At 44.9% G+C, this 18,721-nt stretch overlaps 1 protein-coding gene across 7 annotated transcripts in view; it reads right to left on the bottom strand.

Moving 5' to 3' along the window:
* Positions 1–13,926, bottom strand: part of PTPRA (protein tyrosine phosphatase receptor type A) — a 162,296-nt gene extending 148,370 nt beyond the window's left edge. For 2 of the 7 annotated variants that reach the window (XM_045445110.1, XM_045445116.1), the window contains exon 1: positions 13,625–13,814. The gene's annotated coding sequence lies outside the window, so the exon portion shown is untranslated. Of the gene's footprint in view, positions 1–13,624 lie in introns of all 7 variants that reach the window. The other 5 variants (XM_045445114.1, XM_045445113.1, XM_045445115.1 and 2 more) reach the window with 5 other exon arrangements.
* Between the last annotated feature and the right edge of the window lie 4,795 nt (positions 13,927–18,721).

Genomic DNA, 18,721 nt, shown 5'->3' with positions numbered 1-18,721 from the left:
GTTTTGGTTAGGTTAGGATATGTGGTTTTTAAATGTTGGTAATTCAGGTTCAGCTAATGAAAAGCACTGGAAGTCTTAAGAGAGTCTGCTTTACTAAATTTGTAAGTTTAATTTCTCAGTATTGCTCAAGTGCTTAAGGAGATTCTGCTTATTAAGGTGGTAACTCTGACCTATCAAAGACTGGCTGTACTTGACAGATTGAATGTATAAATGTATTTTAAACATCCAAGGAAATTTAATCCCCTAATAAAGGAATATGAAGGAATTTCATATGTTAAGCTTGAATTACATTAATTAAAGAGCAAGTAAAAGTTATTGCTCTTATTTCTGTACAAAAATTACAATGCTTACAAATACAATAACAAGACCAAAGGAAAACCAAGTTTTTCATTTGCCACTTAAATCAAATGAATATTAATTTAAACCCAAGTAATTTTAAGTAGTCCTTTCTGTGCACAAAAGCCCCACTCAGACGTTAAAAAAAACACACAGATAAGTGAGCTGCTCTGTTAACCACTACCTGCTCTCCAATAGCCTTTAAAGTAGAACCTTTGAAAACTAAATGCAACTGAGTAAGTATGAACTGTTTAAGCAATCTCTCCCACTAACACTGGAGAAACTACTGAACTCCACCTAACCCCCCACCCAAAGGTAAGAACAGCACACCTCAATTTGCCTTAACACTCACCCCCTTGAGTAAACATAAAACGCCCATAGCCTCCTTCAATGTTAGCTGAAATGTCAAACTTAAGAAACACACTGTATGAGCATGTACTATTTATGGAAGATTTTGCAAGTTTCATAGTACCTGGGGATGCTTCTGAAGAGGGGAACTTGGAAGATGGGTGAGAATTACCTTTTATTGTGTACTTTTAATACTATGGGAATATTTTAACATGCACATGTACTAATTATTGAAATGCATACAAGATTTTATTTTTTTTTTATTTTTTTTTATGTTTATTTATTTTTAAGACAGAGAGAGACAGAGCATGAACGGGGGAGGGTCAGAGAGAGGGAGACACAGAATCCGAAACAGGCTCCAAGCTCTGAGTGGTCAGCATAGAGCCTGACGCGGGGCTTGAACTCACGGACCGCGAGATCATGACCTGAGCCGAAGTCGGACGCTCAACCGACACAGCCACCCAGGCGCCCCGCATACAAGATTTTAAATGAAGCAGAACTTAAAAATACACTGACTAAAAAACATAATACCATGTTTATTTTTTTCATTTTTTTCATGTTTATTCTTATTTTTGAGAGAGAGAGAGAGAGCGAGCGAGCAGGGGAGGGGCAGAGAGAGAGGGAGACACAGAATCCGAAGCAGGCTCCAGGCTCCGAGCTGTCAGCACAGAGCCCGATGCTGGGCTCAAACTCACAAACTGCGAGATCATGACCTGAGCTGAAGTCAGACACTTAACCGACTGAGCCACCCAGGTGCCCCATGTATTTTTTTTGTTTTTTAAAAAACTGGAGCGCCTGGGTGGCTCAGTCGGTTAAGCGTCTGATGCTGATTTTGCCTCAGATCATGATCTCACATTTCGTGGGATCGAGCCCCAAGTCAGGCTCCTCGTTAACACCACAGAGCCTGCTTGGAATTCTCTCTCTCCTCTCTCTCTGGCCCCCACCCCACTTGCTTGCGCGCTCTCTCTCTCTCTCTCTGCCAAAATAAATAAACATTTAACAACAACAACAACACTTTCTCAAACTTGCCTCCCCTCCACCATAGACAGCCACTATCAAGAATCACTGCCTGAGAGGTTCACAACTGCTGCCAACAGCACTACTGCTAACTGGGTATGAACTACAAGAAGAAAAAGCAATCTTTTATGACTTCTACCAACGAGTAGCAAAACGCTGGGCCAGGCTAGCACCCCAGACTGGGTAAAGAGAGAAACACCAGCTGGAAGTCGCTGTGAATTTAGCCCGTTAACAAAGTAAGCGGGTTCAGTCGGGCAGTAAGGAGCACCAAAGAGCAGTGGTCTCACAGAGAAAGCAGGCAGAGGTACTGAATCGGGGACTGGCCTCACTCCCTGAGAGGTGAGTAAAGCATTCACATCACTGGAGACATGGAAAGGACCACCAGAAGAACAGAAGCATCCCTGTATAAGCTCTGCCACCCCTCCCCAGTTCCTTTTAGAAGAACAGTCGAAAGTCCTGGAACTATTCCACATTGCTCTGGTAACAGTACTGCTGATACATCAATGGAAGACATTCTCTTTATTAACGGGTAGTATTAATGTATTTACGGCATTGTATTAAGCCACCGGCCAACCAACGTTTGAAAGCTAATTGCTGGTTAAGCTACTTACTTGTCAATCAATATTTGAGAACCACTTGCACAATTCATAGCAATGAGGTTTCAAATTCTTCCCACACACAGAAGCTCAGTTCACTGACAATCATCTCTTCTAAAAAGCCAGGGTTCTGGAACCCTACTAACATTTCTATTGCTTAAATCATACTTACCAGACATTTCCCATCCCCATCTCTATCCCCACTCGCCCTACCCCACACCATTCCTGAATGCCATCACTCCTGGCTCTAACAACCATCAAATTAGTCTCTATACTCTGTCCAATTCATTCTCCACAGTAATGACAAACCTTTCAACTATACACCAGCCAATCAACCAATATATACATCCCCAAAAAACGCTCACCTATAAATACGACAACAGTACTAATAAATGTGAATGCTACAAAACACTGATTTTCAAATGTAACAAAGTAATGATCACAATAATGGTTTCTATATGGGTAAGTATAAAAACTATTGCTATCATTAAAATATTAAGTTAATTTTAGGGGCGCCTGGGTGGCGCAGTTGGTTAAGCGTCCGACTTCAGCCAGGTCACGATCTCGCGGTCCGTGAGTTCGAGCCCCGCGTCGGGCTCTGGGCTGATGGCTCAGAGCCTGGAGCCTGTTTCCGATTCTGTGTCTCCCTCTCTCTCTGCCCCTCCCCCGTTCATGCTCTGTCTCTCTCTGTCCCAAAAAAAATAAATAAACGTTGAAAAAATATATATATATAAAAAAATATTAAGTTAATTTTAAAAATATTAGTGTGATCCATATAATCAAGTATTTCTCCCTCTGCTTGAAAAACCTCATTCTAATACTTTACGACAGAGCAATCTAAAAGTTGGTCTCAAATCAATGCTTGGCTTTAATGGCTATCATAGCCAGAAAGAAATATGGGTCCAAAAGGAAGGAGCACTATGGCAGTGCTTACTAAATCATGGCCATTTATTTTTCCAACCCCAACCATTATACAAATATTTTCCTTTAAATCTCGCTGGCAAATGTCCATCTTCCCTGATGCAATTACTCTTGAAAACTAATCAGAAGATGTTACATTTTTTATTCCTAACAAATGGATTTGCAATCCCACTAAAACTACTCACTTAAAGTATTTTCTAACTTTTTACTATAGAAATGTTGAAACACACAAAAGAAGTGCAAGCTCTATAATAAACTCTTTTATACGTATATCCAGCTTCGATAACTATTAATATATGGTAAATCATCTATAAATGACCAAACACAATGAATTATTATTTTTTAAGTTTATTTATCTTGAGAGAGAGAGAGAGAAAAAGAGAGAGAGAGAGAGAGAGAGCACGCACATGCATACAAGCAGGGGAGGGGCAGGGAGAGAGAGGGAGAGACAGAATCCCAAACAGGTTCCACCCTGTCAGTGCAGAGCCCTATGCAGGGCTCGATCCCACAAACTGTGAGATCATGACCTGAGCCAGACGCTCAACTGACTGAACCACCCAGGTGGCCCCACTATGAATTATTATTTTTTTAACTTTTAAAAAATGTTTTTATTTATTTTTGAGAGAGACAGAGTGTGAGTGGGGGAGGAGCAGAGAGAGAAAGAGACACAGAATCCGAAGCAGGCTCCAGGCTCTGACCTGTCAGTATAGAGCCCAAGGTGGGGCTCGAACTCACAGAACTATGAGATCATGACCTGAGCCAAAGTGGGACACTGAACCGACTGGGCCATCCAGATGCCCCCACAATGAATTATTTTAAAACAAATTTGAGACATCGCATTATTTCATCCATAAATACTACAGTACTTATCTCTAAGAGAAAACAGTCGGTTTTTTGTTTTTTGTTTTTTGAGGTAGGGAGGGGGTAGAGAGAGAGAGGGAGGGAGAATCCCAAGCAGGCTCCACATCGTGGCTCGATCCGATGACTGAGATTATGACCTGAGCCTAAACCAAGAGTTGGATGCTTATCTGACTCAGCCACCCGGGCACCCCAGGAGTCTTGCCTTTTAGTATAACTCCAATATTATTATAATACTTCAAAATAATTAAAATAATTTTTCAAAAATCATCGAATATACAGGTGATATTCAAATTATTGCCAATGGTTTCATAAATATCTTTTTACAGCTGGTTTATATGAAACAGGATCTAAACAAGGTATACATATTACATTGAGTTAATGTCTCAAGTCTTTTCTAATCTGTAATAATTCTCCATTTTTTTTTTTGCATTATTTGAAGTAACTGGGTTCATCTGTAGAATTTCTCACATTATGATTTTCTAATTACATTCTATAAACTTGTGTTAAATCTAGAAATTTAATAAGTCAGATTTGATCTTATTTTGTTTGGGGGAGAATATTTCATGAATGGTGTTATATTTTTCCTACTGTACAACACTGGAGGAACATAAGGTTTAGTTGTATCCATTTTGGAGATAACATAATTAATCATAAGACTGTCAGTCTGATCTATTATAAACTTTCCTAATGGTTTTAACAACCACTGATGATCAATGTCTAGGTCCTTTACGTCACTAGATCATCTGGACATTTTTTAGAAATACACTTGGAGATTTTTATCAGGTAACAAATTACGTTTCCAAGTTTTTCACGTGTAGAGTTATGAGAGTTTTTATAGGTGCAACAAAATAACAATGACATCATGAATCATCAGAGAAATGCAAATAAAAACCACAATGAGATACTACTTCACGCCCACTAAGATAGCTTAATCAAGAATGCAGAGGGGAGGGGCGCCTGGGTGGCGCAGTCGGTTAGGCGTCCGACTTCAGCCAGGTCACGATCTCGCGGTCCGGGAGTTCGAGCCCCGCGTCAGGCTCTGGGCTGATGGCTCAGAGCCTGGAGCCTGTTTCCGATTCTGTGTCTCCCTCTCTCTCTGCCCCTCCCCCGTTCGTGCTCTGTCTCTCTCTGTCCCAAAAATAAATAAACGTTGAAAAAAAAAAAAATTAAAAAAAAAAAAAAGAATGCAGAGGGGGCACTTGGCTTGCTCAGTCAGTGAGCCCCCAACTCTTGATCTCGGGGTTGTAAATTCCAGCCCCACATTGGGTGTGGAGCCTACAAAAAAAAAAAAAAAATACAGAACAACAAGTGTTGTTGAGGATATGGAGAAACCAGAACCCTGGTACACTGCTGCTAGAACTGTAAAATGGCGCATCTGCTTTAGAAAACGGTTTTGGCAGCTCCTCTAAAAGTTAGAGTTATTACCATTTAACCCAGCAACTCCACTCCCAGGGCCTATACTCAAGAGAAATTAAAACATATGTCTACATGTCTACGTAGAAACATGTTCACAACAGCATTATTCATAATAGGCAAAAAGTGGAAACAATCCAAACGTTCACTAACTGATTAAGGGATAAACAAAATGTGGTGTATTCATATAATGGAACATTGTATCACTCAGTTACAAAAAGCCATGAAGTACAATACATGCCCAACATGGAGGAACCCCAAAAACATTAACTAGGTAAAAGCCACACATTGTACGATTCCATTTATATGATATGTCCAGAACAGGCATATCCATAGACTCAGAAAGGTAACCTGGCTGCCGGAGGCTGGGGGATGGGCTGAACGGGGAATGACACTAATGGGTGCATAATTTCTTCTTGGGATGATGAAAATGTTCTGAAATTAGATGGCGGTGATGACTGTACAACTCCAAGAATATACTGAAAACCTCTGAACTGTACATTTTAAAAGGGTGAATTTATGATATGTAAATTATATTTCAATAAAGCTTTTTTTTTTTAATTACGAGGAAAAGACTACTCCAGAGCACATTTCTTTGTAAGAGAAAAAGTGGTTACTTTTCATTCACTGTTAAGATAACACCTTTACTTGAAGAGACAGATTGAGGATATTAATTTTTCGAATAATATTTGCCAGGTAGCACACACAGAAAAAGTCAACAATTTTTTTTGTAAAAGAAAAATGCATAACATCAACTCTACAAGATAGCCAACAAATGATAACCTGCCTCAACAGTCCAGGAAGAGGCAGTGAATGAGTTTCATCCTTTTATTCAGTCAAAGCAACTTTGTCGGTAGTTTACATTTAGACAATTATTCCACACAGCAGTGTCATTAAAGCAATCATTTACTATTATGTCTTCTCCAGTATAATCTTCCTCCAGTAGCTCACAAAAGATGTAATGGGGGGGGGGGGTATTATTAAAAGAAAACCTAGCAAATACTAAGACATGATAGAAGCTTCTATACTTTTATAATTACATATAGCAAACCTCCCATACTGCAGAATTTGTCCTAACACTGTTCAAATCTTCAGCAACATTTTCTGTTCATCATACAAGAGTATTTGCTGAAAAAGGAATGCATTTTGGTTTCTTGACATATTGTTTTCCATACTTTTTTTTAAAGCAAGCCTTTTGGTGGGTAGGGCACAACAGGAAGAACCTGTCAATGGTATGTGTCTTTTTGTCTTCCATAAGAACAAGAAACCTCAAAATATATACTTTAGTCACTAGGTTAATAAAATTGTGTAAAGCATCTCACTGAATAGCCTATAACTTGAAACATCACTGGAAAAAGAAAAATGTAGAGTTTCTCTGTATGCTGTTTTCAGATGTCTTGGTACTAATGACAGGCTTATATTTCATTATTTCATATCTCAAGGTTCTACATACTCTTAAAACAAGATTCCTATCAATGACAGAGGATGTAAATCCATGTTTTAAATAGGCTTCTCTATAGTTTCCAATATATTAAGGGCTGACTTATTTAACCTGATTTAGTAGCTCACCAAGAGTTTGTAATAGCTGAACAAGGGTCAGCTATTTGTGCTTGCATTATTCATATTTTCTTCAGTCCCTGGTTTCTTTGCAGAAATTGCTTTAAGTCACCTGTCCATTTTGTGAGGGTTAGTTTAATAAAAACTAACATAAACTGTTATCAATGATGCAATATACTGAAAGCAAATGTCTGGTTATGGATCTGCTTACTCACAGCAGAACTCCCTTGAGGACACCCAAAGTTCTACAGTTAACACATTAACACTGACTTACAGACCCAAAAAGATGCCGGTGACAATACCTAAACTTAATGCTTTATCATAAAAATGATAAAAAGCTCTAATTTTCTTCCAGCATCACAGTGAATCATCCTACCTACCCCACTTTGAAAACTACCGCTCCAGATTGCAGCTACAGTGAACTTTTTACAACTGCAAATCTGATTAGTTCACTCTCCTCCTTATAATCCTATAATGGCTTAGCTCTGCCTTCGGATAAAGTCCAACACCCTTGCATGTCATATAGGACCCTTCAGCTCTGGCTCCTGCCTCTCTCTAGCCCAGGAGTTCTCAGCCCTGGCTGCATACTGGAATCACTTGGGGAGTTAAAAAAATATACATTCTCAGGTCTCACCCTAGACCAACTAAATCAAAATACCTGGGGGTGGGGTATTTGCATCCCTGATTTTTTAAGTTCCTCGGGTGAATCTAAAGTGCAGCCTGTGTGGAGAACTACCCTCTTACTCACAAAGGCCTCAATTAGGCCTTGCTACTCTAAATGTGATCAAGCCACCCACAGCAGTATCTGCCTCACCAGGGAGCTGGTTAGTAATGCAGAATCCCAAGTCCCACCCTAGACCTACTGAATTAGGACTTGGCATTTTAACAAGGTCCCCCGATGGTTCATGTGAACATTCAAGTTAGAGAAGCAATGCCCTAAGTTACTAAACCCCTTCTCAGCTCAGGGCCTTTGTAAATTTTTAAGTACTGTCTAACATTGAATTTCTCTGGCATTAGCTCACAAATGTTAAAGGCCATACATCACATCCATGTTACTCTAGGATATCCCCAGTTCCTGGCACAATGTCTAGTATTCTCAGTTAAACAGCATCTAGTCTTATGTTTCATACCTAAGTTTCCACAATATTTCTGACCTATTAACCATGTATTTCCTTAAAAACAAGTTGCCTTTAGGGGTGCCTGGGTGGCTCAGTTGGTTGAGCGTCTAACTTCAACTCAGGTCATGGTATCACGATTCGTGGGTTTAGGCCCCACATCAGGCTCGCCGCTGTCAGCACAGAGCCCCCTTCAGATCCTCTGTCCCCGTTTCTCTCTGCCCCTCCTCTGCTCATGTTCTCTCTCTCAAAAATAAACAAACACTGGGTGAAAAAAAAGTTCTTTAAATACATAACTCTTGGATAGGATACATAACATAGCACTGTACTTATTTCAAAATCTAAATGAGCTACTGGTCTCTTTCCAGAGAAATGTAAATTAAACCTAATTCAAAGTGCCATTACGTTTTGGTTAAATTAATAAAATCAAATATTAGGTTTTGTTTGTAATACCATTGACTGGATTGTCAGGAAAAAGGGCCACATAAATTGCTGATAATGTTATAAAGTAGTTCAACCTTTCCAGATAGCAATTTGGCACTGGAACCATAACCTGACTCAGTGAACCCATCTTAGGAGCAAGAGTCCAAGAAAATAATCCAAAAGAAGTATTTGAAGAAAGGTGCTGAAAAGTACCCTTTATGGGGCACCTGGCTGGCCTAATCAGCAGAGGATACGAGTCTTGATCTTGGGACTGTGAGTTTGAGCCCCATGATGGGTATAGAGATCACTTAAAAATAAAATCTTAACCAAAAAAAAATCTTAACCAAAATCATTTATAATAGTAAAAAGAATTAAATTACTGTTATCAATGCATAGAATACTATTCTGTGATTTAAATCAGATACATAAATGAAGGGCGCCTGGGTAGCTCAGTCAGTTGAGCAACTGACGATTTCGGCTCAGGTCATGATCTCATAGTTAGGGAGACAGAGCCCCGTGTCAGGCTCTGAGCTGAGCGTGGAGCCTGCTTAAGATTCTCTTTCTCTCTTCCTCTCCCTGCTCGTGCTCTCTCTCTCTCTAAAATTAAAAAAAAAAATTAATTAAAATTTAAAAATATTTATATATAAATTAGATACATAAATGAGTATAAAATATTTGATGCTCTTCAAAAATACAAAAATCATACTCCATGTATACAGACTTAAAAAAAGCTATGCCTGTATACTGACACAAATAGATGTGAATTTAAATGTACAAGAGCCTGCCTGGCTTAGTCAGTAGAGCATGCAACTCTTGATCTCAAGGGCTGAGTTTAAGCCTCACATTGGGTGTGGAGCCTACTTAAAAATAAACAAAGAAATAAATAAAGTAAATATAGTTTGGGTGGGGGGATGGGTTAAATAGGCGACGAGGATTAAGGAGTGCACTTGTGATCAGCACCAAGTGATGTATGGAGTTGGTGAATCAATATATTGTACCCGTCCCATGATCTCATGGTTCTTGGGTTCGAGCCCTATGTCGGGCTCTGTGCTGACAGCTCAGAGCCTGGAGTCTGCTTCAGATCCCTGTCTCTCTGTTCCTCCTCTGCTCACACTCGGTCTCTCTCTCTCTCTCAAAAATAAATAAAAGATTAAAAAGAATTATAAATGTATGTATATTTTGCACACCTGAAACTAATATAACACTGTATGTTAACTGGAATTAAGGTAAAAATTTAAAAAAATAAAACAAATATAATTTTACATTTAAAATTTTACAATTTAATAAATTCTCTTTTCTATAGAGAGTATATATACATAATTTTGGTAAACTCTATACCCAACATGGAGCTTGAACATCTCGGGCTTGAACCCTGAGAACAAGCGTCACATGCTCTAATGACTGAGCCAGCCATCCTTATAGAGAATATATTAAAACAAATTTTAATGTTGAGTTATTTACGGGTTTGCTGTTCAATTTTATTAAGTTTGTGTTATATAGTGCTATTTTTGTTGTACTCAGTCTCATTAAAAGCATATTTCTTCAGCTTTGGTATTTGGGAACATTTATCAGTTATTGCACTGGAAGTAAAAAGACAAGATTCTGTATTTGGCCAGCTTCCTGCTTATAACTCAAATTCAAACTTCACCTGCATCCCATTTTTTCCACATGAAGGTGGAGAAAAATAATACAACAATGTTTACAAATCAATTCTGAGTGCCTCCAGTGAAAGGTGCTGGACCAATACAAATATCAGAACTGCTTAAAAAACAACCACCACCCATGCTGACAAATCACACAAGGCACTTATCCTTCTGAGCCTCAATGTCTCCCTCCATAAACCAAAAGAAATCAGTTAGAATCACATGGTGGGGGGGGGGGGGGAGTAGGTGAAGGAAAAGTAGGCTTATGATATCTGAAAAAGCATCGCATACACACGCTGATCAAGATCCACTGAGTCCCATTCACATTTGGGAGGAGAATGACTGAGTTAGTACAACCCCCTTGAAGAGGTGGTGATTTGGCTATATGTCTGAAAATGTTAAATGCACATATATTCTTTGACCCAGTAATTCCACTTCTAGAAATACATGGTTCAGATCATTTTACACATAAATTCCCAACAATGTACTATCTACAAAAACATTCATTGTAACACTGTAATAGAAAAACCTGGAAACTTAAATGTTGCTTAACACAAAGACTAGTTACAAACTATGCTGCAGCCATACAATGAAAAAACTTTAAAATGTCAACAGAAAGAATGAACAGCTTTATATCTACAAATATGGAATGATTTTCTAAATGTGCTAAGGAAAAAGGAAAAAGGTGTGACTGGTATGTACCATGGGCAGAGGAACATGGACAGGTAGACATGTGTTTCTAAAGCAACAGTGTCTATGTAAGGCCACAGAAACTGGAAACTTCAGCCATCTCTGGAGGAAGCAGGGTAGGAGGGAGACTTATTTTCTTCTATCTTCCTTTTTATACTGCTGGAGTTTTTTTCTCAGATGTATCGATCTTTTCCCAAAACTGAGGATTCTCTGTAGGCCTCCCTCTGAGTCTAAGAGGATACCATTCTGCCCCAGTAGGGCTTGGTCATTGCCTCCTAAATTGCAGGGGCATCAGCATCTGGCCTCACACTGCCCCGAAGCGATCTTTTAAAGCCCAGTCAGCCGCAGGTCCCTGACGGTCTTTAAAATCCCCCAGTGGCTCTCCACTGCCCAAACTCGAAAACAGCACAAACAGCCCTGCAAGGTCACTGTAATCTCATCTCCCACCCTTCTTCCCTCTACCCAACCCAGTTGTTTAACCTCTCCCTGCTCCCCAAGGATCGTGGGTTCCTTCCACCTCCAAGCCCTCCTTCTTTCCTACGCGCTGCTCCTTCTTTCCTACATCCTGTCTACAACCCACAAACTCATATGCACCCTTCATGACCCAAACACCCCTCCCAGGAAAGCTTTCTTGGACCTCTCAGGGAAGGAATGCTGTCTATGCAGCGTGGCAGATGCTCTGGAACTAGACTGCCAAGATTCAAATCCTGACTCTTCCTCCATCTGCCCACTATACGGCCTCAGTTTCCACCCTTGTCAAACAGGAATAAGCCCCTACTTGGCTGTTGAAAGATTAAGTCATTCATAGAATGAATTTATTACAAAGTGTCTCACAAGGCAAATAAAGTAACTATTATTATTATTATTATTATTATTATTATCACATTGTCATAGCACTTAGGATGTATTTGTATTCACCTTACCTGTACTATGAGCCCCTAAAAGGTAAAGATTTTACTCCCCTGCTTTTATTTTGCATCCCAAGCACTTCACGTGGCAAACAGAAGGCACATGAATGCCTTTACTTAAATCAGAAGATTGGCTTTTCTGGTTCTGAATTTCATCCAGATGGTAAATAACTTGCTAAAAGGTACCCAGTGAACAGCCTCCTGGATCCCACACGCCCTAGAACGCACATCTGAGCCAGACCACTTGAGGCCAGCAGAGGTGAAAAAAGACCAGGGGGCTTTGAGGCTTTCAGAGACAGGCAGATTGGAGACCAGGAAGATGTGAGACCTGCCGGTTCCTGCTGATGGACTACTTACGGGGACTGGATGAAATGGACACGGGGAGACAGGCAACCAGGATCCTGAAAGTCCCGGGCGTGCCAGGGACTCCACGCAGGCAGGCCTTCAGGAAACACCCGGGAGAAGATGCTCTCAGGCAGTGGGGGTCTGGGAGTACACTGAGACAAGACACCCAAGGGGGAAGAGACGGGATGGGACCCACAGGACAACGGAGAGGAAGAATCCTCCCAGCACGGCAGATGGAAAAAGGAACACAAGACACAGCTCCTGGCCTCAGGAAGCTTCCCAAAGGAGAAGATCTTTAAAGAAAGAGGTAGAGCTTGGCAGGTAAAGGCGGGGCGGGAAGAGGCTCACACGAGCAAGGGCGTGCAAAGGGGTGAAGAGGCAGTCCAGCAGGGGTGAGGGAAGCTGGGAGTAAATATGAATGGCCAGCCTGTCCAGAGGCTCGCATGACCTGATGGGACATTCTGGGCTTCATTCATCCCGTGGGAAAAGGAGAGCGAGGAGTTTTTAAGTAAACAAGTGACAGCATCAGATCTGTGTTTTCTGAAGGAGTGGCCAGGCAGGAGGATGTTCGCCCATCTTCCACCCTCGCTCGGTTCTCTCCTCGCCCACCATCTTCTGGTTCTGGGGCTGCCGTCACAGCAAGCAGGCGGCAGGCGAAGACGCCTCCTGGGAGAAGTGACTGGTCCTGGAGCACGAATCCCTACCCCGGGAACAGGTTTCTGAAGGCATTTGCCCCTGCCTACGGAGGCTCTGAGCATTCCTCCTCTCGGTCCTACAAACACCATCACTGATCGAAAACACAAGCAAACAAACAACCCTCGGCTCTGCCATTGTCATTTTTATCTTCAGGACGTACAATTAGGAACCAATTCTCCAAAAACCAAGGTTGGTTCTATTTACCAAAAGTAAAAAGGAAGGAGATCTGCGTTCCCAATCGGCTCATTTTGAATTCTGGGCAGCTCTGAGCCCCTATTTCCCTTCTTTAAGCAGCCTCAACAGTTGGGAGTGGGCGGAAAAGAGGGGGGCCTGGGACAGGGGCCAGGGGGGTTTAAGGGAAAGAAAAGTTGGTCTCCGCAAGAGCAAATTTTCTCATGCCAGGAGCTCTCCTCTTTCTCCCCATTAAATGGCCCTGAGCAGATTCTGGTCTCACCGTTCCAAGTTGCTTCGTTCAGAATGAACTACGGCAGCGCCCTGGCCTGGCCCCAGGAGGACGCACGCGAAGTTCCCGGGCAGTCGAGAGGGGTCGGCGCCCTGTCCGGCACGTTTCCGGGGACCCCCCCCCCCTCTCCCCGCGGACAGCGCAAGGACGCGGGGGTCCCACTAGAGCCGCCTGATGGCTGCTACCGGGAAAAGAGGGGCAGGGGCTCCGGCCCGCGACCCCTCCCACCCGCGCCTGGGGGCCGCCCCCCCTTGCGGAGCCCACCGGGGCGGCGGCGGCCGCGAGCACTCACCGAGTCCGGCGCTGGGCGGGACCGCTGGGGACGAGGACGGCGGCTCCGCCTCGGCTCCGCGGCGGCGTCTCGGCCCGCCACACGCCCTCAGGGCCGCCGCCCGGCCCGCGGCTCGGAGCTCCGCGGCGGCGGCGGCGGCCTCGCCTCCATGGCGAGGGGAAGCGGCTGAGGGGCGACTGGGCGGGCGGCGGTGATGGCGGCCGCGGCCCGGGGTCCGAGCTGGCTAGCGCGCGCGCGTCTCTGTCAGCGCCGCACTCGCCGCAGCCTCGCTCCCGACCCGGCCTTGGCTGTAAGGCGCTTCTTCATTGGCGGTTCAGAGACGGGCGCTGATTGGCCCATACCGAAAGGGCGTCTCCGGCCCGCGCGGGCCCCGCCCCTGCGCGCCTCCGAGCGCTCGCTCGCTAGCTCGTGTAGGGCGCTGAGCCTGGGCTCACGGTCTCGCCCGCTCCTACGCCGCCGGGGAGGCTTGAGTGCGCCCCACCGCCGCTCAGACGTCGGGGAAGCCGGAGCCCGGGGGCACTGATGCCGGTGCACCAACGCCTTCCGCTTCTACAGTCCCTGCCCCCTCGACGTGGGCCTTCTTCCCAGCTTACAGATGCGGAAACTGAGGCCAAATGCAAGTTATAGCAATGTTTAGCAACCAGGACGGCCTGGAACTCAAAAGCTGCCTTTCCACCCCGCTCTCCAAATGTGTTCCATTCTGACTTTCTACCCTCCCCCCAGTTGCTGCAAGGTACTCAAAAGGACGTAGACTCTCTCGGGGAGAGGAACCTGCGAAGCCCCTAGAATGGACCTGGCACCATAAGTGTCCTCTTACGCACCATGTCAGCTCACGCCATCCCCACCCAAACCCCAAGGAAATCTCTCCCGCTTTCTAGATGCGCGTACCGGGGCCTGGCTTGCCACCGAGTCGAGTAGAAAAATACGACACACGGTGCTCTGCGGAGGGGATGTCATTTGCGATACGCCATGGGGGAGGGGAGGCTCAAACCGCACAGAGGACCGGGATATGCGTTCCGCCCCTGGGGCTGGGGTCAGGGTTGCAGGCGTGGCCCTCCTCCCCAGGGCTCCCTGCCCCACGTGTGGTGTCCCAAAGCTACGCGTACGTCTGTCGGCCGCAGTGGGTTCCCAGGCTACCGGACTTGGGCGTCCGCAGCTGAAGCCCCTTTACACGGGGCTGGTGTGCGGCGGGTGAGACGTTCTCCTGGTTGTGGCCCCCACACGAGGTCCCTCGAACGCTCCCATCCCCGATCAGGGCGAGTGGTTGGGCGTCTGCAGGCTGGAGACATATTGCAGAGCAGTGTGCAAACGGAGATTGCTGGGGGGCCCTTAATCCCAGAGCTGGAGTCCGCGCCTGCGGTGGGTGGCTCCGAGGGGAAGTCTGGCCAGCGGCAACTCTCCGTGACAAGGGGTGCCTGGGGGTACATTTTGGCGCAAGAGTCCACGTCAGCTGATATTTCCTCGGGGTTGGTGCCCCTATTACCTCCAGTCCCCACCACCGCTTGTAGTTGGGGCGCCAATTTAGGACTGTATATGCACGCTCCCTCCTCCACATTTGTGGAATAAGTGAGTGTATGCTGACCAGAGCCAAGGCCTGGGAATACGGGGTGCGGTGGGCCTCCTTCAGGCCGTCCCTTCCCAGGCAGGGAAGTTCCTTCTCTATGGAGAGTGGTGTCTTTTGCTCCCTCTCAGCAGGGCCCGCCCAGAGGGGTCACCAAACTGCCAAACCCTCCGCGCCTCTGCCCAGTGGACACTCTAGCCACATGCCCAGTCTCTGTTAGACACCAGGGGCAGCCAATGGAGGCAAGTTCTTCCAAACATTTCCCAGAAAGTCCCAAGTCAATCTGCCTGCACAGGGGAAAAGCCTGAACTCAAAGCATTTAGAAACCCTGGGGAAAAAAAAAAAAAAAAAAAGACTGTATGTGCAGGAGGCATGTGGGTGGCTAGGGTAGCAACAGTTCCTTAAGACCAGACCTCACCAGCTTAGTTTTGCCTTGTCTACATCTGACCTACCCTGTTATCTCTTAGTATGCTTCTTTTGGCTGATTTGTTTCTTTACAATTTTACTTACATTGCCATAAAATGTTTGACATGCTACTTACACTTTCTAACATATGTTAAAATAACTATTAAAATAAAAAGTGTCGGGGCACCTGGCTGGCTTAGCAGAGCATAGAGCACTTGATCTTGGGGTTGGGAGTTTGAGCCCCATGTTGGGGGTAGAGTTTACTTAAGTAAAATTTAGAAAAAAAGTGTTTATCCTCAAGATCATCTGAAGGATACCCTCCTACACACACACACACACACACACACACACACACACACACACAATGTGGTCACACTTGGGAAAATGCTGCTGGTTGGGTGTGAGAGTCACAGAGCCCTGGGGTTCAAGCCCTGGCATTGACTGAGTGACCTAAGTCTCCCTCTGCTACTCTTCCTGGAACGTCCCAGGCCTGGACTGAGAATAAGCATGTACAGCTTGGCAAGTGACCCATTCTCAGGAAATGCAGTTCCTTCTCTCCATGAGACAGTGGCCCTGTGGTCAGCGCATTTGTGGTGTGCATGTAGGGGTGAGAAAACCTCAGACCAAGGAGAGGCAGGGTCTTGGACATCCCATCCTGAAGACCCTGGTTTGGTTCAGCTCGGTAATCACACAGACCCTGTTTCCAGTGGAGAGGACAGAGTTCCATCCACATCTGCCCACCTATGGAGACCTGCCCAGCCTCCCCTTCCCATCTGAGGCCCAGGGGTTCCACACTTTTGCCCCATCACCACAGGACAAAGGGATGTCTTCCAAGAGGAGAGAATAAGAGAGCAGGCCCGAGAGAGGAAGGCAGGCAGGTTTCCTGTACTCAGGCCCACCCACGTGGGAGGCCGAAGCCCTGCTCCCAGTCCTGCTTTAGGCCCTGCCCACCGGGGCCTACGCCTACACGTGTAGGTGCATACACATATAGGTAGGCACTCGTCATCCACCCCACAGGTGCCCCAAGGAGTCACAGGGTTCACGAGAAAAGGGCTGGACTGAAGAGCTGGAGAATTGGGGTAAAGGACTCCTATTTCATTAGGTAGATCACCTCCCTTCTCCGGGCCTTCTTTCTCCATCTAGCAAATGGAACAATGAATCATTCACTCGACAAATACTGAGGGCAAACCATGTGCTGGACGCAGCAGGGAATAAAACAGAAAAGGTCTCTGCTCTCAGGAATTTAGATTGTGGATGGGGAGACAGACAATAAACAAACAAGTGAAAAAGAAAATTTCCTAAATGCTGTAATGAAAATAAAGCAAGGCAAAATGATAGAAAGTTGGAGTAAATGAGAGCTAAGTGCCTTTCCAGGCCACTGTTCTACCTCCAAGGGTCATTTGCTTGAGCTTTGTACCTAAAAAAGATTGCAGCCCCCTTATCTTGAGAAGGCCTCCACCCTCACTCCAGGGCTGTCATTGATATCTTAAACCAGAAGAAAGGTTTCCAAATTTTTTGCCCCCAGTACCAAAATCCTGGTCCTAGGCGCAATCCTAGCCCCATTCATTGGCCAAGACATGGCCCCATTTATGACTGTAGACCCAGGGCAGCTGTGCAAATCTTTCAGAGTAGAAGGCTTTTTACATTAATTTTAATTGAGCAATCTAAGATTTTGGGGGAAAAATATCGTTTTAAAAATATCACTGTAGGGGCGCCTGGGTGGCGCAGTCGGTTAAGCGTCCGATTTCAGCTCAGGTCACGATCTCGCGGTCCGTGAGTTCGAGCCCCGCGTCGGGCTCTGGGCTGATGGCTCAGAGCCTGGAGCCTGTTTCCGATTCTGTGTCTCCCTCTCTCTCTGCCCCTCCCCCGTTCATGCTCTGTCTCTCTCTGTCTCAAAAATAAATAAACGTTAAAAAAAATTAAAAAAAAAATCACTGTAAGTGTATGCATTTGTCAAAACTCTGCAAATGTACACTTAAGATCTGAGCATTATATATTAATTGTATCTAAAAAGGAAAAAATTGCAGATAATGAACTGTAGTTAATGAAATTCTGAAGTATTTAGACAGAAGTGTACCAAGGACTGCAACTTAGTTTGAAGTGCATCTTAAGATGGATAGAGGGATGGATAGATGGAGAAATGTATGATACAGTAAGTATAGTAAAATGCTAACGGCAGAATCCAGGTGGTGGGTACATAGATGTTCAATGCAAATTCTTTCAACTTAACTAGATGTTTGCAAGTTTTCATGATAAAATATTGGGGGAGGGAGGGAATCAGTGTTTAATGTTACAAAAAAGTACACAAAGCTGCCTTTAATTTTCTGACAGCTCTCCCCTGGGACAATTCTGGTGCTTTTCCACATTCATACACCCTTTTATGTAGTCGCCTCGTTTGTATGTCATCGTTATTTCTCACCTATTTCTAAACTTTCTATGTATAGTGCTTAATGTTTGCACATGACAGGAGTTCATATGGGGCATGTTACTTTGGGGGTGCAGGCTTTTTACTGTGTACATTCTCAATGCAGTGCCCAGGGCTCCCTTTCCAGAGAGGGCACGCTGTATTGCAAAATACCAACCCTTTTTCACTGAGAACAGTTAGAGGAACTGGAGGAAACATTTTAAAAAGGCATCGAAGAACTGCCAGGGCAGTGAGCAATTGTGAGGCCAAGGCTGGGGAGGGAGAATTCCAAATGATGAGCCTAATATTGGGATCTCTTTTCCTCTCCCTGGACCTGTCTGCTGATTCTGATAGAAGGCTGATGGGCTGTGCCTAACTGGGATTCCCAAAACTGGCCACAGTGTGGGCTCTGCACACTCTTCCAGAGCCTTGCCTCTCCCCTAGCAAGAAGAGTCTATATGCCCTTGAAACGGGGTGGGAATGTCCCCCCACCTGACAGAATGTGGCAGGTACTCATAGGCCCTGTGTGACTTCCAAAGCTGGTTTGGGAAGGCTGCACAGCTGTCTGGCTCCCTTGGGAGGCCATCCTTGGAACCCGGCTGCCATGTTGTGAACTCTCCTGGGTCACAGGTGTTCTGGCCCACGACCCCAGCCAAGGTTCCCGTCAACAACCAGCTTCAACCCCCAGACCTGTGAGTTAGCAAGCCTTCAGATGATTTCAGCCCCC

Source organism: Leopardus geoffroyi, chromosome A3, assembly GCF_018350155.1.
Source record: "Leopardus geoffroyi isolate Oge1 chromosome A3, O.geoffroyi_Oge1_pat1.0, whole genome shotgun sequence".
Lineage (NCBI taxonomy): Eukaryota > Metazoa > Chordata > Mammalia > Carnivora > Felidae > Leopardus > Leopardus geoffroyi.
Note: the sequence above shows the minus strand (reverse complement) of the source record. Positions and strands in the feature narration are given on the sequence as shown.